An 18,445-nucleotide genomic window follows, 5' to 3' on the forward strand; every position below is an offset into this window, starting at 1 on the left:
TTCTTCTAATGGACAATTCAACATGTAAATAGATAAAACAAGTGGAAGAAAAAGAGCTCTAACAAATAAACCAATCAAGAAGTCTTCTCTTCAAAGGTAGCACCAGAGTTTCTTTTTCCCATTTGGCAAGAATAATAGAGCTCTTATCCCCATTCTTTTTGCTCATCTAAAGCTCATAACTTTTCTCAAAAGCTTTTGTTTTTAAAAGGATTTACTACAGTGCAATAAAAGAGAATAAAGCAAAAGTAAGTGGGAAATAGTGTAGGGTTATAATGCCACAGCAGTTAATTCTACTCCTACATATAAATAACCTGAAAACTAATCTAATAGCTGCCATTTATATAGTGGTTTAAAGTTTGTGAAGCATTTTAAGTGCATTATCTCATTTGACCCTCACAATAACCCCATGAGTTAGGTACTAGAGGTGTTATTATCCCTATTTTGGTGGTGATAAAACGGGTTTAGGGAGGTTAGATGGCAGGCAGACTGTAAGTGTAAAAGAATGGATTAAAATCCAGATTTTTACAGATGTCAAGATTTGTCTTATTATGCTATGAAAGAAAAAAAAGAACTAATTTTAGAGTTAGAAGTCCTGAAACTTAGTGACGCTCTTCTTATCTTATAATTTTCTTTCTCTGGGTCTTCTTTTATTAATCTGCAAAATTGGGGGTACCTCATGATGACAGTATTTTCTGAAGTAAAATTACTATGGATATTTTCATTCAAAATGTTCTCAAAGGAGACACAGGTAAGAAAGTGGAGAAAAATCAAAAAGATGCCTGAAGTGTGGAGTTTCTCTTGAAAACAACATTAAACCAAGCTTCTAAATAAATTTTGGAGCAACAGAACCCACAAAAGACAGAGTGAAACAATTTTCCAGTTTAAACTAACTTAAAAGGATCTCAGAAAAAAAGTTTGTCTCAACTGAGTAAAAGGGGAATATAGCCCACCAAAGATGGAGTCTGACCAAGCAAAGCAGGGGGCTCTTTGCTGTAGCACACATCAGCAAACTAGGCCTTTCAATCCTGGATCAGCAAGCTAGAACACACTAGGCCAGTTGTGAACCCTCCAGGACTTAGTGCAGATAACAAACTGCCAGTATAGGAACGCCCAACAAAACAGATGCAACTGGGCCATGCTACCCCAGTGGAATGAAGAACCTGCCAGTACCCAAGGCACTAGCACAGAAAGCCACTGATGAAGCCACTCACTGATCCCCAACACAAGAAGCTTGGAGCAATGCCCCTATGCCCCAGGAGCTCAGCTCAACTTTAAAAGTGAAAAAATAAGCTAAAATGAGTTTTTTTAAAAATACAGAAAGCTGCTGACCATAGAAAACTACTATGATGATAGAGAAAATCAAAGCACAGAACCCAGACAAATACTTAACATTTCTATATATGACTGAAAAAAAATAAATGTAAACAATTGGACAAATATCAAGTGCTCATGGGTAGGCTGAGTTAACATAACAAAAATGAAAATTCTACCTAAATTGGCCTACTTGTTCAGTGCCAAATCAATCAAAGTGCCAAAAATTTATTTTGTACAACTACAAAAAATGATAAAATTAGTCTGGAAAAACAAAAGAATATGAAGGAAATTAACGAAAAAAATACAAAGGATGGTGGCTTAGTAGTATGAAACCTAAAGCTATACTACAAAGCTGGAGTCATCAAAACCATTTGGTACTGGCTAAGAAATAGGCTGATGGATCAGTGGAATAGGTTAGATGTACATGACACAATAATCAAGATCTATGGTAATCAAGTATTTGATCAACCCCCAAACTCCACCATCAAGAATAAGAACTCACTATATAACAAAAAATTCTGGGAAAACTGGAAAATAACATGTCAGAAACTGGGCATAGACCTACATCTCACACCTCATACCAAAATAAGGTCAAAATGGCTACATGATTTGGGGTTAAAGTATGATATCATTAGCAAATTAGGAGAACAAGGGATAATTTACCTAATCAGATCTTTGGAAAAGGGAAGAATTAATGACCAAGAATTTAGAGAACATTATGAAAGGCAAAAAGGATGACTTTGATTAAATTGAATTAAAAAGGTTTTGCACAAACAAAACCAACAGAAACAATATTAAAAGGGAAGTACAAAGCTGGGGGAAAATCTTTACCACCAGTGTTTCTGATAAAGGTCTCATTTCTAAAATAAAGAAATAAAGTAAAGAAATGTGTCAAATTTACAAAAATACAAGTCATTCCCCAAATGATAACTGGCCAAAGGATATGAAGACAATTTCCTATGATGAAATTAAAGCCTTCTAAAGTAATATAAAAAATGCTCTAAATCACTATTAATTAGAGAAATGCAAATTAAAGCACCTCTGAGGTGCCACCTCACACTTCTCAGATTGGCTAAAATGATAAGAAAAGATAATGATGAATGTTGGAGGGGATTTTGGAAAAGTGGACACTAATGCAATTTTGGCAGAGTTGTGAACTGATCCAATCATTCTGGAGAGCAATTGGAGATACGCCCAAAGGGCCATCAAACTTTGCATATCTTTTGACCCAAGAGTGCCATTACTACATGCAGTCCCAGTATAAGGTCTGTATCCCAAAGAATCATAAAGGAAGGAAAGGGACCCACAAGTCCAAAAATATTTGTGGCAGCTCTTTTTGTGGTTGCAAATAATTGGAAAATGAGTAAATACCCATTATTTGGAGAATGGCTGAACAAGTTATGGTATATGAAGATAATGGAATGTTGTTGTTCTATAAAAAATGAACAAGGTGATTTTAGAAAGGCCTGGAAAGATTTACCTTGACTGGTGAAGAATGAAACCAGCAGAATCAAGAATACATTGTACACAGTAACAGCAAGAATCGTGCAATGATCATCTCTGAAAGACTTAGTTCTCAGTGGTTCAGTAATTCAAAGAAATCCCAATAGACTTTGGACAGAAAATTCCATCTGCATATACAAAATGACCTACGGAGATTGAGTGTAAATCAACACATGCTACGTTAATATCTTTTTTCTGTTTTTTCTCTCTCCCATGGTTTTTCCTTTTCTGCTGATTTTTCTCTCCCAACATGATTGATAAAGCAATGTGTATTTAAAATAAATTCTAAAAATAAATTAATTAATTGAAATAAATTCAAAGTGCAATCAGAAGAGGACAGCACTGTCAAAAGACCTACATGTGCAGTCTCAAAGGAGAAAATTAATTGGTCTCAAGATCAAAAATCCTTTTTGGAAGAGCTCAAAGAGGATTTTACAAGTCAAATAATAGAGGTTGAAGAAAAAATAAGAAAACAAATAAGAAAACAAACAAGAACACCCAAAAGGAAGCAGTCTAACATTTTCTACCTGAAGGCAACTTAAAAGCTCAGCAGAAAAGGTTTATGGCTCCAGGGTGGGAGTCCCGCATGTGGTCCCAGTGTAGGGTGCACCAGCTCAGCACCAACCCTGGCATGGGCCAACCTCTGAATCAGCAGCAGCCAGGTCTCTCAACCCAGAGACACCAAAGGAGATCAGGAAGGTCAGCAAAAAAGTCTATGGCCCTAATACGCAGTCCCAGGGCAAGCCCTGGTCTGGCCCAGACCCCAGCTTTAGCAGAGCAGCAGGGCTGGAGGCTTCCCGACTGCTCAGCCCAAGGACACCAGCAAGGACTCAGTGGAGAGCATCTTTGGTGATGGGAGTGAGAGTCTAGTGTGCAATCCCAGGACAACCCCTATCAGCACACCAGAGGTTACAGCTACCATGGGGTGGGGACCCACCCAATAGATCCAGGACTGAAGAGCATGTTTGGAGTCAGATTCCTAGAAGGATTTCTGAAAACAGCTCGGGGACATAAAAGCTTGGGACAGTACACCCTCTAGCTTTGGAATAAGCTTATTGTAACAAAGAGGGTGGCAATCCTAATCTTTGACAAAACAAAAGTAAAAATAGAGACATTAAGTTAGGCAATTAAGAGAGACAAGGAAGGAAACTACTTCTTGCTAGGTACTATATGAAGTGAAGTAATATAAATACTAAACATATTAGCAACAAGAGGTGTATAATCCACATTCTTAGAGAAGGTGGGTTAAGGGAAGAAATACATAATAAAATTATGCTAGTGAGGGACCTCAACCTTCCCTTCTCAGAATTAGACAAATCTAACTGCAAAATAAACAAACAAAAAGAAAATGAGGTGAATAGAATTTTAGAAAAGTCAGATGTGGTAAACCTCTGGAGAAAACTGAATGGGAGTTGAAAGGAATATAAATTTTCTCAGTGGTACATGGCACCTCTACAAAAATTGACCAGGTACACAAAAACCTCACTATCAAATGCAGAAAAGCAGAAATAATAAATTTATTCTTTTTTAGATCATGTCATAAACATTACATGTAACAAAGGCTTATGGAAAAATAGACTAAAATAAACTGGAAACTAAACAATCTAATCCTTAAGAATGAGCAGGTCTTGTCAAAATGTTTGTGGCAGCTCTGTTTGTAGTGGCTAGAAACTGGAAAAAATGAATCAATCATCAATTGGAGAATGGTTGGGTAAATTGTGGTACATGAATGTTATGGAATATTATTGTTCTGTAAGAAATGACCAACAGGATGAATACGGAGAGGCTTGGAGAAACTTACATGAACTGATGTTAAGTGAAATGAGCAGAACCAGGATATCATTATATACTTCAACAATGATACTGTGTGAAGATGCATTCTGATAGAAGTGGATTTCTTTGACAAAGAGACCTAACTCAGTTTCAATTGATCACTGATGGACAGAAGCAGCTACACCCAAAGAAAGAACACTGGGAAATCAATGTAAACTGTTTGCAATTTTGTTTTTCTTCCCGGGTTATTTTTACCTTCTGAATCCAATTCTCCCTGTGCAACAAGAGAACTGTTCGGTTCTGCACACAGATATTGTATCTAGGATATACTGCGACATATTTAACATATATAGGACTACTTGCCATCTAGGGGAGGGGTGGAGGGAGAGAGGGGAAAAATCAGAACAGAAGTGAGTGCAAGGGATAATGTTGTAAAAAAAATTACCCTGGCATGGGTTCTGTCAATAAAAAGTTATTATAATAAAAAAATAAATTAAAAAAAAAGAATGATCAGGTCAAACAACAAATCTTAGAAGCAATCAATAATTTCATCAAAAAGAACTACAATAATGGGACAACATAATAAAATTCATGGGATGTAGTCAAAGCAGATATTAGGGGAAGTTTTGAATCTTTAAATGCTCACCTGAATAAAACAGAGAAAGATAAGATCAATAAATTGGGCATGCAACTAAAAAAAGTTAGAAAAAGAACAAATTAAAATCCCCAATTAAATACCAAATTAGAATTTCTAAAAAAATCAAAACAGAGAGCAATAAAATTCAAAATAAGAACACTATTAAACTAATTCATAAAACTAAGAGCTGATTTTATGAAGAAAAAACAACATAAACTTTTGGTTTATTTGATTTTTTTAAAAAAGAAAACCAAATTACCAGAATCAAAAATGAAAGGGGTTATTATGACACCAGTAAAAGGGAAATTAAAGTAATAATCAGGAATTATTTTGTCCATCTGTCAATATGACAATCTACATGAAGTAGATGAATAATTACAAATATATAATTTTCCCAGATTAACAGAAGAGGAAATAAAACATTTAACTCCATGTTAGAAAAAGAAATTGGACAAACCATCAATGAACTTCCCAAGCAAAAATCTCCAGGACCAGATGGATTTTACAAGTGAATGCTACCAAATATTTAAAGAATATTTAATTCCAATACTACATAAATTATTTGGGAAAATAGGCAGAGTCCTACCAAATTCCTTTTATGACACAAATGTGGTACTTATACCCAAACCAAGAAGAATCAAAATACACAAAAAAATTATTGATCAATTTCCCTAATGAATATTGATTCAAAAATTTAAATACAATATTAGCAAAGTGATTACAGTCATTTCTTTTTTTTTATTTTTTTTTCTTTAATAGCCTTTTATTTACAGGATATATGCATGGGTAACTTTACAGCATTAACAATTGCCAAACCTCTTGTTCCAATTTTTCACCTCTTACCCCCCCACCCCCTCCCCTAGATGGGCAGGATGACCAGGAGATGTTAAATATATTAAAATATAAATTAGATACACAAAGTATACATGACCAAAACGTTATTTTGCTGTACAAAAAGAATCAGACTCTGAAATATTGTACAATTAGCTTGTGAAGGAAATCAAAAATACAGGTGTGCATAAATATAGGGATTGGGAATTCAATGTAATGGTTTTTAGTCACCTCCCAGAGTTCTTTTTCTGGGCATAGCTGGTTCAGTTCATTACTGCTCCATTAGAAATGATTTGGTTGATCTCGTTGCTGAGGATGGCCTGGTCCATCAGAACTGGTCATCATATAGTATTGTTGTTGAAGTATATAATGATCTCCTGGTCCTGCTCATTTCACTCAGCATCAGTTCGTGTAAGTCTCTCCAGGCCTTTCTGAAATTATCCTGTTGGTTATTTCTTACAGAACAGTAATATTCCATAATATTCATATACCACAATTTATTCAGCCATTCTCCAACTGGTGGACATCCATTCAGTTTCCAGTTTTTAGCCACTACAAAAAGGCTGCCACAAACATTCGTGCACATACAGTCATTTATCATGAGGATACTACACTATGATTAGATGGGATTTATAACCAGAAATACAAAATTGGTTCATTATATAAGGAAAATTATCCACATAAATGACCATATCAATAACAAAACGAATAGAAATCTTATAACAGATGCAGAAAAAACTTTTGACAAAATACAGTATTCATTCCTATTAAAAACACTATAGAGCACAGAGAAAAAAAAAATTTCCTTAATATAATAAGCAACATCAGCAAGCATTATATATAATAGAAATGAGCAAGAAGCTTTACCAGTAATATCAGAAGTGAAATAAGAATGCTCATTATCACCACTATTAATTAATATTGTACTGAAAATGTTAGCTTTTGTAATAGGAGAAGAAAAAAATTTAATGAATTAGAATAGGCAATGAGGGAAACAACATTTTTGCAGATAATATGATGGTATATTTAGAGAATCCTAAAAGAAGCAATCAAAAAACTACTTGGAACAAAAGTAACAACTTTAGCAAAGTTTCAGATATAAAATAAGCCCACATAAATCATTGACATTTCTATATATTACCAACAAAGCCCCGCAGCAAGAAAGAAAAAGAAAAAATTCCATTAAGAAATCTGTAGGCAACATAAAATATTTGGGAATGTACCTGCCAAAACAAACCCAGGCACTATATGAACACAATTACAAAACACTTTTCACAGATATAAAAATATCAAGTACTTATGAGTAGGTCAAGTTAATACAATAAAAATTATAATTCTATCCAAACTGATTTATTTATTCAGTGTCATACCAATCCAACTACCAAAACATTATATTATAGAGCTAGGAAAAATGTTAACTATATTCATCTGAAAGAACAAAAGGTCAAGAATATCAAGGGAATTGAAGGGAAAAAACCAAAAGAAAGTAACATAGTTACATCAGATATAAAACTATATTATTAAACTGAAATCATTAAAATTATTTTATACTGGCTAAGAAAAATAATGGTGAATCAGTGGAATAAATTAGGTATACAAGACACCATAGTAAATGATCACAGTAATCTGGTGTTTAATAAATCCAAAGACTGCAACTTCTGGGATAAGAACTTACTATTTGATAAAAACTATTAGGAAAACTGGAAAATAACATGGCAGAAACTAGACATAGACTAACATCTTATGTCTTATATCAAGATAAAGTCAAAATGGCTACATGATTTAGGCAAAGATAAAGGGTAGTACCATAAGTAAATTAGGAAATCAAGAAATAGTTTACCTGTCAGATCTATGGAGAAGGGAAGAATACTTGACCAAGAAAGAGATAGAAACCATTATGAAATGTATAAGAGATTATGTTAAATTTAAAAGGATTTGTACAAACAAAACCAATGCAACCAAGATTAGAAGGAAAGGAAAGCTATAAAATAAGTTTTATAGCCAATGTTTTCGAGAAAGACCTCATTTCTCAAATACATAGAGAACTTAGTCAAATTTATAAGAATATAAAATTATTTCCCAAATGATAAGTGGTCAAAGGATATAAACAGGCAGTTTCCAGATGAAGAAACTATTGGCTATAGAAATGTAAAATATAACTCTGAGGTGCTACCTTATTCCTCTCAGATTGGCTAAAATGACAGAAAAAGAAAATGAAAAATGTTGGAGGGGATGGGAGGAAACTGGGACACCAATGCATTGTTAGTATAGTTGTAAAATGACTCAACCATTCTGGAGAGTTATTTGGAATATGCCGATAGGGCTATAAAACTGTGTATACTCTTTGATCAACAATACCACCACTAGGTCTGCATCCTAAATAAATCATTAAAAATGAAAACAGGCAGATATGCACAAAAATATTAACAGCAGTTTTTTTTTTTTGTGGTAGCAAAGAATTAGAAATTGAGTAGATGCTATCAATTGAAGAATGGCTAAACAAGCTTAGTATATGAATGTAAGAGAATACTAATGATGAGGAGGCAGATTTCAGAAAAATCTGGAAAGACTTAACATGAACTGATGATGCTGATTGAAGTGAACAGAACCGGGAGAATGTAGTACACAATAACAGCAACATGGCACGAAGGTCAACTGTGATAGATTTAGCTCTTCTCAGCAATACAGTGACCCAAGACAATTTCAAAAAACTCCTGATAGAAAATGCCATTCCCATCCAGAGAAAGAACTGCGGAGACTGAGTGCAGATCAAGGGATCAAGGAATACTATTTTCATTTTTTAATTTACTTTTTTGCTTTGTCTTTCTCATGATTTTTCCTTTTTGTTATGATTCTTTATTCACAACATGATTAATATGGAATAATAGTAAACATGATTGTACATGTACAACTTGCTGTTTCAGGAAGGAGGGGAGGAAAAGAGGGATAGAAAAATTTGAAACTCAAAATCAATAAAAATTAACATTGAAAATCATTTTTGCATGTAATTGGGGGAAATGTCATTAAGCACAAAAAATATGCTCAAAGCTGACAATGTCTTCCTATCTATTTTACTCTTTTTTAAATACTCCCTACCTTTAAATCCTCTTTCATGAATCCTTTGTTTTTTTTCTGTCAGTCAAAACCTTCCCTTCTCAAGCCCCTCTTGACATATTGCATTTCCATTCTTCAATGCTCTGTAATACTTTACATTATTATTAGCTGTGATATGATTCTTTCCCTATTACATTGTAGTTTTCTGAGGGCAGGTGTTGTGTCTTAGTTAAATTTTGTTACTTCCCCCAGCATATAGCAATCACATTATTCTTCATACAGTGAGGGTTGGTAAAATGTTGAATAAATTAAAGAATTAACTTTGTCTTGTTACTACACTTGGGTCAATTTTATGACTAGAAAAGGGAATCACTTACGATCACTGCCCACCCACATTGTCATGTGTCACATGTAGATATCTGTATATAGAAAAACCTCTCTTAGGGACTTCTCTTCTTGCCTTTCCCGCATTCAAACTCAGATAATCCTGTTCTGGCTCTGTGACCTTGGCAAGGCCAATCCACCATTCTGAATTTTCACTTCCTTATTAATAAAATGTAGATGATGATAACTGATCCAAGATGCTCCTAAAGTAATCATGAGGATCAAAAGGGAATACATATTATTACATATTTTTTTTATTTTTCAAAATATACACAAAGATAGTTTTGAGCATTTACCCCTGAAAAACCTTATTTTCCAATTTTTCTCCCTCTCTTTCCCTCTCCCTCCTTCCCTAGACAACAAGCAATCCAATATAGGTTAAACATGTGCAATTCCTCCAAATATATTTCTCCATTTGGCATGCCGCACAAGAAAAATCAGATCAAAAGGGAAAAATGAGAAAGGGGGAAAAAGCAAGCAAACAACAAGAACAAAGGTGAAAATACTATGTTGCTATCCACATTCAGTCCCCATGGTTCTCTCTCTGGATGCAGATGGCTCTCTCCATCACAAGTCTAATGGAATTGGCCTGAAAAAAAGCCTAGTTGCTGAAAAGATCCAAGTCCATCACAGCTGATCATCACAGAGCCCTGTTGTTGCCGTGTACAATATTCTCACAGCTCTACTCACCCCATTCAGCATCGGTTCATGTAAGTCTCTCCAGACCTTTCTGAAATCAGCCTGCTGATTGTTTCCCACCGAACAATAATATTCCATTACCTCCATATACCATAACTTATCCAGCCAAAAGGAATATACATTGAATGTTCAGTAAATTTTGTTCCAGGAATGGCCATTGTTATATTATTATTTTTTAAATTCCCATAAGACATTCAGATGTCTTTATCATAGTATAAAAATGAATCTAGATACTCAGAGGCTGTGCTAACATCTCCCAAACTCTGAAAAATCCTATCAAGATGTAAAGCCTAAATGTATCGGCCCAATAATTGCCAATTTTCTGATTAGACTAGATTTTCAAAGTGCCATCACTGAACAGTTGACTCCAGTTGAAAGGAGGTTTTATTGTTGCTTTGTTTTGTTTTCAAACAGAGCAGGTCATGGAAATATTCACAAAGGTTTAGAATGATCACCACCATCTGTGTCTATGGAAAGAATATCTAGACTCATGAATGAATGACTTTTGAAGCTTTTTTATTTTATTGGCATAATTATTTGCCCTAATATTAGTTTTGGTTTTTTTTCTGTTCAGATTATGTACAAAATCCATGTACCTTTAAAAAATTTATCATAAAGCATTTTTGGTGTGAAAATTATAAAACTGAATGACTAAATATCATGTCTGGCAAGGGCGGCTGAAAGTCTATGGAAATTCTTGTCAAAGCCACCAAAAAATGCTTACCCAGCTGCAGGAAGGAAACAAACATGTTGAAACGTTCATTCAAGCAAAAGGTTCCGGCTCATTTCAACTAGGTCAATTTGTTTTCCTATTACAGCTCCAAAGTGTCTCCCTGTGATGTACTTGCAGGGTTCCGGCTGCTTTATGACAGACCTGGTGAAAACTGATGGATTTATTGCAATATGAGACCATAGCGTATTTATTGGCCAGAATCCTTTTCTCCAGATTCAGATAGCAGGGGACTGCAAGTCACAAACATAGAGAAAATTATGGAGAACTGGACTTGCTGAGAGAATGATAGGAAGAGCTGACGGACAGAATACTATGCTGAATGATTTTTTGAGAATAGCTTCCAATTATTCCCTTAATTTATGGACATTAAAGTTTAATTATTTTATCATTTTGCCTGAAAATATTTTAGAAAAAATTCATATAGAAGAAAGGATTTTTACATAAAAATGATTTTATTTATCTATAAAATCTGGTTTTATATTTACATATGATAATATCCACATGAATATATATTTTCCTGGACCTCTGAATTTATAAGCTTCAGGAGTCTCCTCCCTATCCCTGTAGATCAACACCTGCAAATCAATTTCTAATCTTAGATGATAGAACACAGAATCGCTTCATATTAGAACATGGACCATGTCTAAATTACTGGTGACAAATCCAAATAGAAACAGGGTTCATATGCAAGGATCCTTAAAGGTCACATGTCAATTTGGTTTTAAAATAAGTTATATTAAATGTTATATATTACATATGTATTAACATAGGCTATAAGTATTACCATATTTCTTATTTATTGTGTTAATTATTTCCCAATTACAACTGAATATGGCTCTAGCCACACTCAGAACTGTTGCAAGACCTGGGACATCTTTGATGTATTACTATGATTTTTAAAATACCACATAGTACTATAATACTCATAAATTCTACCAAGAACCCATTATTTCCCCAGAAAATGCCTTTTTGTTTAACAAAATTTCTCTTGGAAAAGATCTTAAAAGCCATGTTACAACCGATTGATCTCAGTAATCACCTCCTTCACCACAACTCAGGATCAAGATTGATCCTGAGCAACATGAAACATCCCATATTCATGTAATAAAATAAATCTTAAAATTGAAGGCCATCTAAGACATCATCTTATTCAGACTCCAAATTTGAGATATACTGAGGCCCAGAAAATTGAAGTGACTCACACAAAATTATACAAGGTTATTATTAAGAAGTTTGGGACAAGACCTTAGCCACTCCTTTTCCTAGACAGTATTGCTTTTTAGCATCAAATCACTCTGCCCCAATCATTCATTTGAGCAATCTAATTATTGATTTCAATCTTTAATATGTGGTATACATTCCCATGCATAACATAAACATTGTCCATGTTGAGTTCCTTGAAGTTAATTTTTGATATTGGCTCATGTATGTTAAATTTTCTACAAAGTTCTTTTTTGGTTGAAACAAACTCTCAAAAATCTGCAAGTTCATTTCATTCAATATTTTTTCCATTCAATATTATGGATAATTTGTCTGGACATGATATTTTGGTCACAGGTCTAGTTATTTTGATTGTCATTAGATATGATTCCAGGACCTGCCGTCTTTTATTGTGATTGCTGATAAGTCCAGTATAATTCTAATTGTAGCTCCAGCATATCAGAATTGGTTTTTTTTTTCTTGTTTCTGGAAAAACTTGCTCTTTAATCTGGGAGTTTCAAAATTCGGCAATAATATTCCTATGTGTTTTCCACAAAGGATCTCGTTGGGAGGGGGTGATTAGTGGACTTTTTCTTTCTACTTTCTCCTCATGTTCTATCACTCTAGGAAAATTTTCTAGGATTATTTCTTGCATTGTTGTGTCAAGGATCTAGGTAGTGCAATTATTCTTATTTTTTCTTCTTGATCTGCTTTCCAGATCTGTTATTTTTCTTATAATATTATGTTCTTTTTTTCATTATTTATAATCAATTTTGTTATTATTTTGTCTCTCATAACTTCACTGGCTTCCCCTGGTCCAATTCTAATTTTCAAAGAGTTATTTGCATCTTTGAAACTCTGTAGGTCCTTTTCTAGTTGGTTAACTTTATTTTATAATCTTGTTTTTCTTGGATTTTGTTTTTGTTTTTCCTCAATGCCTCTCATTTGATTTTTAAATTCCTTTTTGAGTTCTTCTATAAATTCCCTCTGGGCTGGGAGCCATTTCACGTTACTCTTTGGGGTAGAAGAAGCTATTTTTTGCATCAGTGTCCTCCTCTGATTGACCCCAATCTTCCCTGTTCCTGTAATAAGTTTCCATGGTTGGGGTCTTTCTTCTTTTCTGGTTCATTTTTTAAAAATAAGAGGTATTGGTAAGGTCCTTCTAAGCTGAGGTGAGGTGGGGTATGGTCCCTCTATCTTCCTTTCAGCTCTTCCATCTGAGCCAGCACCCCCAACTAAAAGCTTCTCTCTCCTGCAAGTGCCCCAGCCAGCAGGGTCCCTGTCCCCTGCTTCTGTCCTCTCCAGATTTGTTGGGTCCTTCTTGCCCCAAGCAGCACGTGCTGCACATCTGGACCTGACACTCCTTATCAGCTGAAGCTTTCTCTGTCTACCTCAGACCCAGATTTCCCCCATGGTCCGAGTGGTTCTAAGCTCCAGTCACAACCAGCTGGCCCAGGGTCCCCACAGTGGTGTTTGTGTGGAGCCAGCCGAGAGGTGTCTTAACTTAGCATGGGTTAATCTCAGCCCTGGTCTTTCTCCAGATCTTCTTAGCTTGTACCAGGAGGATGCTTGTCCTGCCCCAAGTCTCGATTTTCCATCAGTCTATGTTCACCCTGACCCACAAATTTGTTCTGTTCATGGGGAAATCCTACTCCACCCTCTTCCCAGAATCCCCCGAGAGGCTCAATTTCTATCCAGATTTGCAGACTGGCTGTAGAATGAGCAGTGTCCTGCCTCCCTCATTTGGGAATTTTGAAGATTTGAGAGGCTAACATAGGGCTGATAGTGACAGCTACAGAGAAGGAAGGTCTGGGTCAAGCCCAGCCTCTGAAAAATACTAGATGGGTCACTGTGGACAAGGCTCCCATCTGCTCAGTTTCCTAAAAATTTCTCTCAAACTCAAGATTGCTGACAATTTCCTGATCTCCACTGGTGGAGGAAGTCTGTACCCCAGAAGCACCTCTCATCGGTGAGATCACAGGTCTGGACTATCTATCTACACCTAATTCATAAGGATTTATTATACGCCCAACACTGTGAATCTGTCTGTCCTTCACATTTTTATTCTTGACATATATGTTAATTATTGATAATGGTGTTTAGCAGTTTTATGCAAAACTGTTGATATGAAACCAGTGCTTCCTCTGCCACAATAAAATCCTCATTTATTTTCATCATTATTTTGGTGCCTGTTTGCCAAGGAATTCCTCAAAATGAGAGGAAATGTAAGTTTTAATAAATTCATTACCATGAAGAATCCTGGACAAGAAACTTAAGTGGGTATCCCAGTACTCTATGCATTAACTCTTTGAGTCTGACAAGTCCCTTAAAGAGAGTTTATCCTTAAAGGGTTATCAAGTTCCTAATGTATTATGTCATTTGACATAAGCTCAACAATCCTGTGACATAGATGATATTATTTTTATTTTACAGATGAGGGAACCGAGGTTTATAAATTACTTAAGAGGGGGACAGCTAGAAAGCATAGTGGATAGAGCATCAGCTTTGAAGTCAGGGGAGATGAATTCAAATCTGACCTCAGACATAACAATTACTACTAGTTCTGTGACCCTTAGCAAGTCACTTAGAAGCAAGACTTCTGAGACTGACCATTCCCCACGTGGACCGCTTCTATTGTTACCTTCCATGTCCCTTCCAATCTCTACTTCTTTCATGAAGCCTTCCTTGATCTCCCTAAATGAATACTTTCACTCAACTCTCAAGCTTCTTTCCCGCCCCCCCTGATTTTTGGAACTCCTCATTTTCCACATCTTACTATGTTTACTTATATATAATGTTATATTCACCACCAACACCCCTTCTTCAGTTTTATTATAAACTCCTTGATGAGAAAGATTAGCTCTCTTTTTACTTTTCAATCTCTGCCATTTATTACAGGAGGCAATTAATCAATGAGTTATTCTTGTAACCTGGTTAAATTGTCTTTGTCCTAACTCCTGGGGCCTCACAGAAGTGTAATCTTAATTCCACAAATACTCAAACTTTTCCTGAACTCACTAATACTTCTCTCTTCCAGGCTAATAGCTTCAATTTCTTCAAACCATTTCTGTATAGAATAGGTCTGAGTCTCCTCACAATTCTGCTCACTTGCCCTCTGGAGGTCCTTTATTCTGTCACTCTCCATCCAAAAATGTAACTTATGAAATGGAACACACTATCCTGGATCTGTCTAGACCAGGGCAAAATGTACCACAGGTTTATTATCTCCAAAGTACTAGAAACAGAGCCTCTTTTAATACACTCTGATGTCACGTTATTTTTCTTTCCCCCACTTCTCTGACACTGTGGCTTCATATTAAATGTGAAGTACAATAGAATCCCTGGGCCTTTTCACACAAATCATTTTCTAGCCGTCTCTCCTATCCTGTCCTTCTAAAAAGGATTTTTTTTAAAAATCCACATGTAGGATTTTATTTTTCCCAATATTAATTTTCATCTTATGAAATTCAGTCCAACATCTTATCCTGTCGAGATCCTTGTGGCACCTAAATCAATCATCCCAAACATGGCACCATCCATGTCTACACCCAAGTTCACATCATTAAAAACATATACCCAGACTTTGTTGGTCTCTGTTCAATCACTAATTTGGTTTCATAGAGCATAGGATTAATGCTGGAAGAGGCCATCTAAGTCATTAGCCGACCCTTTCACAAATGAGAAGGGGGACTCGTGTAAGGTCACAAGCTAATAAGGGGGAAAGCCAAATAATCTGACTCAAAGGCCAACACTCATCACTATAGAGCACCACCTCTCGAAAATGTTTGCCAACGATGGTCAAATGTTCTGAAGAAGTATTCACGTGACTCTTTAAAGACCTCGGGGAATACTTGGGAGGAATCCATCAGAAATCAAGACTCTGTCTTCTTTATTTCTTGTCTTTTCACAAAAGTAATAACTAGCTCATGGTTAATTTAAGTCGCCATGCTATCTTTTTCCCAGATGTTCCCAAATCCAGATGTGATAGAGTCTGAAATTTAGTGGGATATTTCTTAGAGGAAGCAAAATCTCAGATGAGGCTGAAATCCCAATAGTGATCATGCAATATTTACCATACCAAGTGTTCTCAAAAATTCTGTTTAAAGATGAAATGCTGCTCAATATTTGCATAGAGCAGACAAAAGCTACATTTCGTTCCTTTCTTCTTTACATATTTGTCTTTTCTGAATACAAGAGGAGACTTTCTGATGTTCTATAAGGACATTAAGTTTCAAAAGATCTTATGAGGCATCATACATTTATCTAGAAAAGAAACGCCAGCATCTTAGGAATTTGAAACTTTCCCTTTCCCCTCCTTGCCTTGTATCCTGTCAAATAAACTTTTAAGACTCAACAAATATGCCGCGTCCTATACCAAGATAAAGTTAAAATGGGTACATGATTTAGACATAAGAGATGGTACCATCAGCAAATTAGAAAAGCAAGGAATAGTTTGCCAGTCACATCCATGGAGAAGGGAAGAATGATAAAGAACATTATGAAACGCAAAATGAATAATTTTGGTCACATTAAATTAAAAAGATTTTCCACAAACAAAATGAAGATTAGAAGGAAAGCAAAATATAGAAAATGATTTTTACAGTTAATGTTTCTGATAATGGCTGCATGTCTCAAACACACAGAGAAATGAATCAAAGGTGTAAAAAGACAAGTCATTCCCCAATTGATAAATGGTCAAAGGATAAGAGCAGGCAGTTTTCACATGAAGAAACAAAAGCTATCTATATTCCTATGAAAACAGCTCTGGAGAAATGTAAAATAAAACAACTCTTAGATACTATCTCATACCTATCAGATTGGCTAAAATGACAAGAAAAGAAAATGAAAAATATTGGAGAGGATGGGAGAAAACTGGGACACTGATGCATTGTTGTGAACTGATCCAACCATTCTGGAGAGCAATATGGAATATGCCCAAGGGTTATAAAACTGCATACACTGATCTAGCAATACCACCACTGGGTCTATATATACCGAAGAGATCGCAAAAATGGGAAAGGCTCCAAATGTACAAATCTCTTTGTAGCAGCTCTTTCTGTGGTGGCAAAGAATTGGAAATTGAAGGGATGCCCATCAGTTGGGGAATGGCTGAACAAGTTGTTGTATATGAATGCAATAGAATGCTACTGTGCCATAAAAATAATGACCAGACAGATTTCAGAAAAACCTGGGAAGGCTAACGTGCAGTGATGCTGAGTGAAGTGAGCAGAACCAGGAGAACATTGTACACAGTAACAGCAACACCGAATAATGATCAACCACGACAGACTTAGCTCTTCCCAGTGATACAGGGATTCTAAACAATTTCAAAAGACTCATGATGGAAATTGTTATCCCTATCCAGAGAAACAACTTTGGAGATTGAATGCAGATCAAGGCATACTATGTTTACTTTTTAAATTTTTACTTTCTTTTCTTTCTCATGATTTTTTCTCTTTTGTTCAGATTCTTCTTTCACAACATGACTAATATGGAAATATGTTTAACATGATTGTAACATATTAGCCTACATTAGATTACTTATCTTAAGGAAGGGAAAGAGGAAGAAGAATTTGGAATAGAAAATCTTGCAAAAATGAATGTTTAAAACTATCTTTGCATGTAATTGAAAAATAATAAAATATTACTAAGTGCAAAAAAAGAGAATTAAAAAAAAAAGACTCAGTGAAACAGCCTTTATCCTCAATCACCTGAAATCATCTGGAATTGTCAGTATTAAATATCTTTCATATAACACAAATCTAAGAGGTCATGTGGCATAGTTGAGTAGTGTCCAAACTCAAATAGAAATGGGGCTACCAAATTGTACATATGACTCCCTACAGATCATATACTGACTCGGTTTTAAAATATAATAGTATGTATATTTTATCGTGTTTTGTTGGCTTTGTTAAATATTTTCTAATTCCATTTCATTTGGCTCAGGATGCCCAAGAAGCATCATAGCTTTATTTTTGACACTTTGGTATAGTGGGAGCCTGCCTTGAAATCAAGATCTAGATTAAAATTCTGCCTCTGGAACTTACCATTTGACCATAAGAAGGTATTGAATCTTATCTTTTAAAAGCCCAGCTAATTCTCTGCGACTGTATCATCAAAAAGTCACTGTTCTACATTGGTACCAGCAAATTAGTTTTCCCACCAAGGAATCCCCTATATCAAAGAAATAACAAGCCTGACTAAAATAAAATAACTCAATCCTAGATTCCCAATATAATACACATACAGTAGTTTATCTTTCGATATGGCTGTAAGATTTTTAAGGCACTTTCTTACAACAAAGGGGCAGCGAGGAG

At 35.3% G+C, this 18,445-nt stretch overlaps 1 long non-coding RNA gene across 1 annotated transcript in view; it reads right to left on the bottom strand.

The window, feature by feature from the left end:
- Positions 1-18,445, bottom strand: part of LOC116419870 — a 236,311-nt gene that overhangs the window by 76,945 nt on the left and 140,921 nt on the right. The gene's annotated exons all lie outside the window — the stretch shown is intronic.

The sequence above is a fragment of the Sarcophilus harrisii genome, chromosome 6, assembly GCF_902635505.1.
Source record: "Sarcophilus harrisii chromosome 6, mSarHar1.11, whole genome shotgun sequence".
Lineage (NCBI taxonomy): Eukaryota > Metazoa > Chordata > Mammalia > Dasyuromorphia > Dasyuridae > Sarcophilus > Sarcophilus harrisii.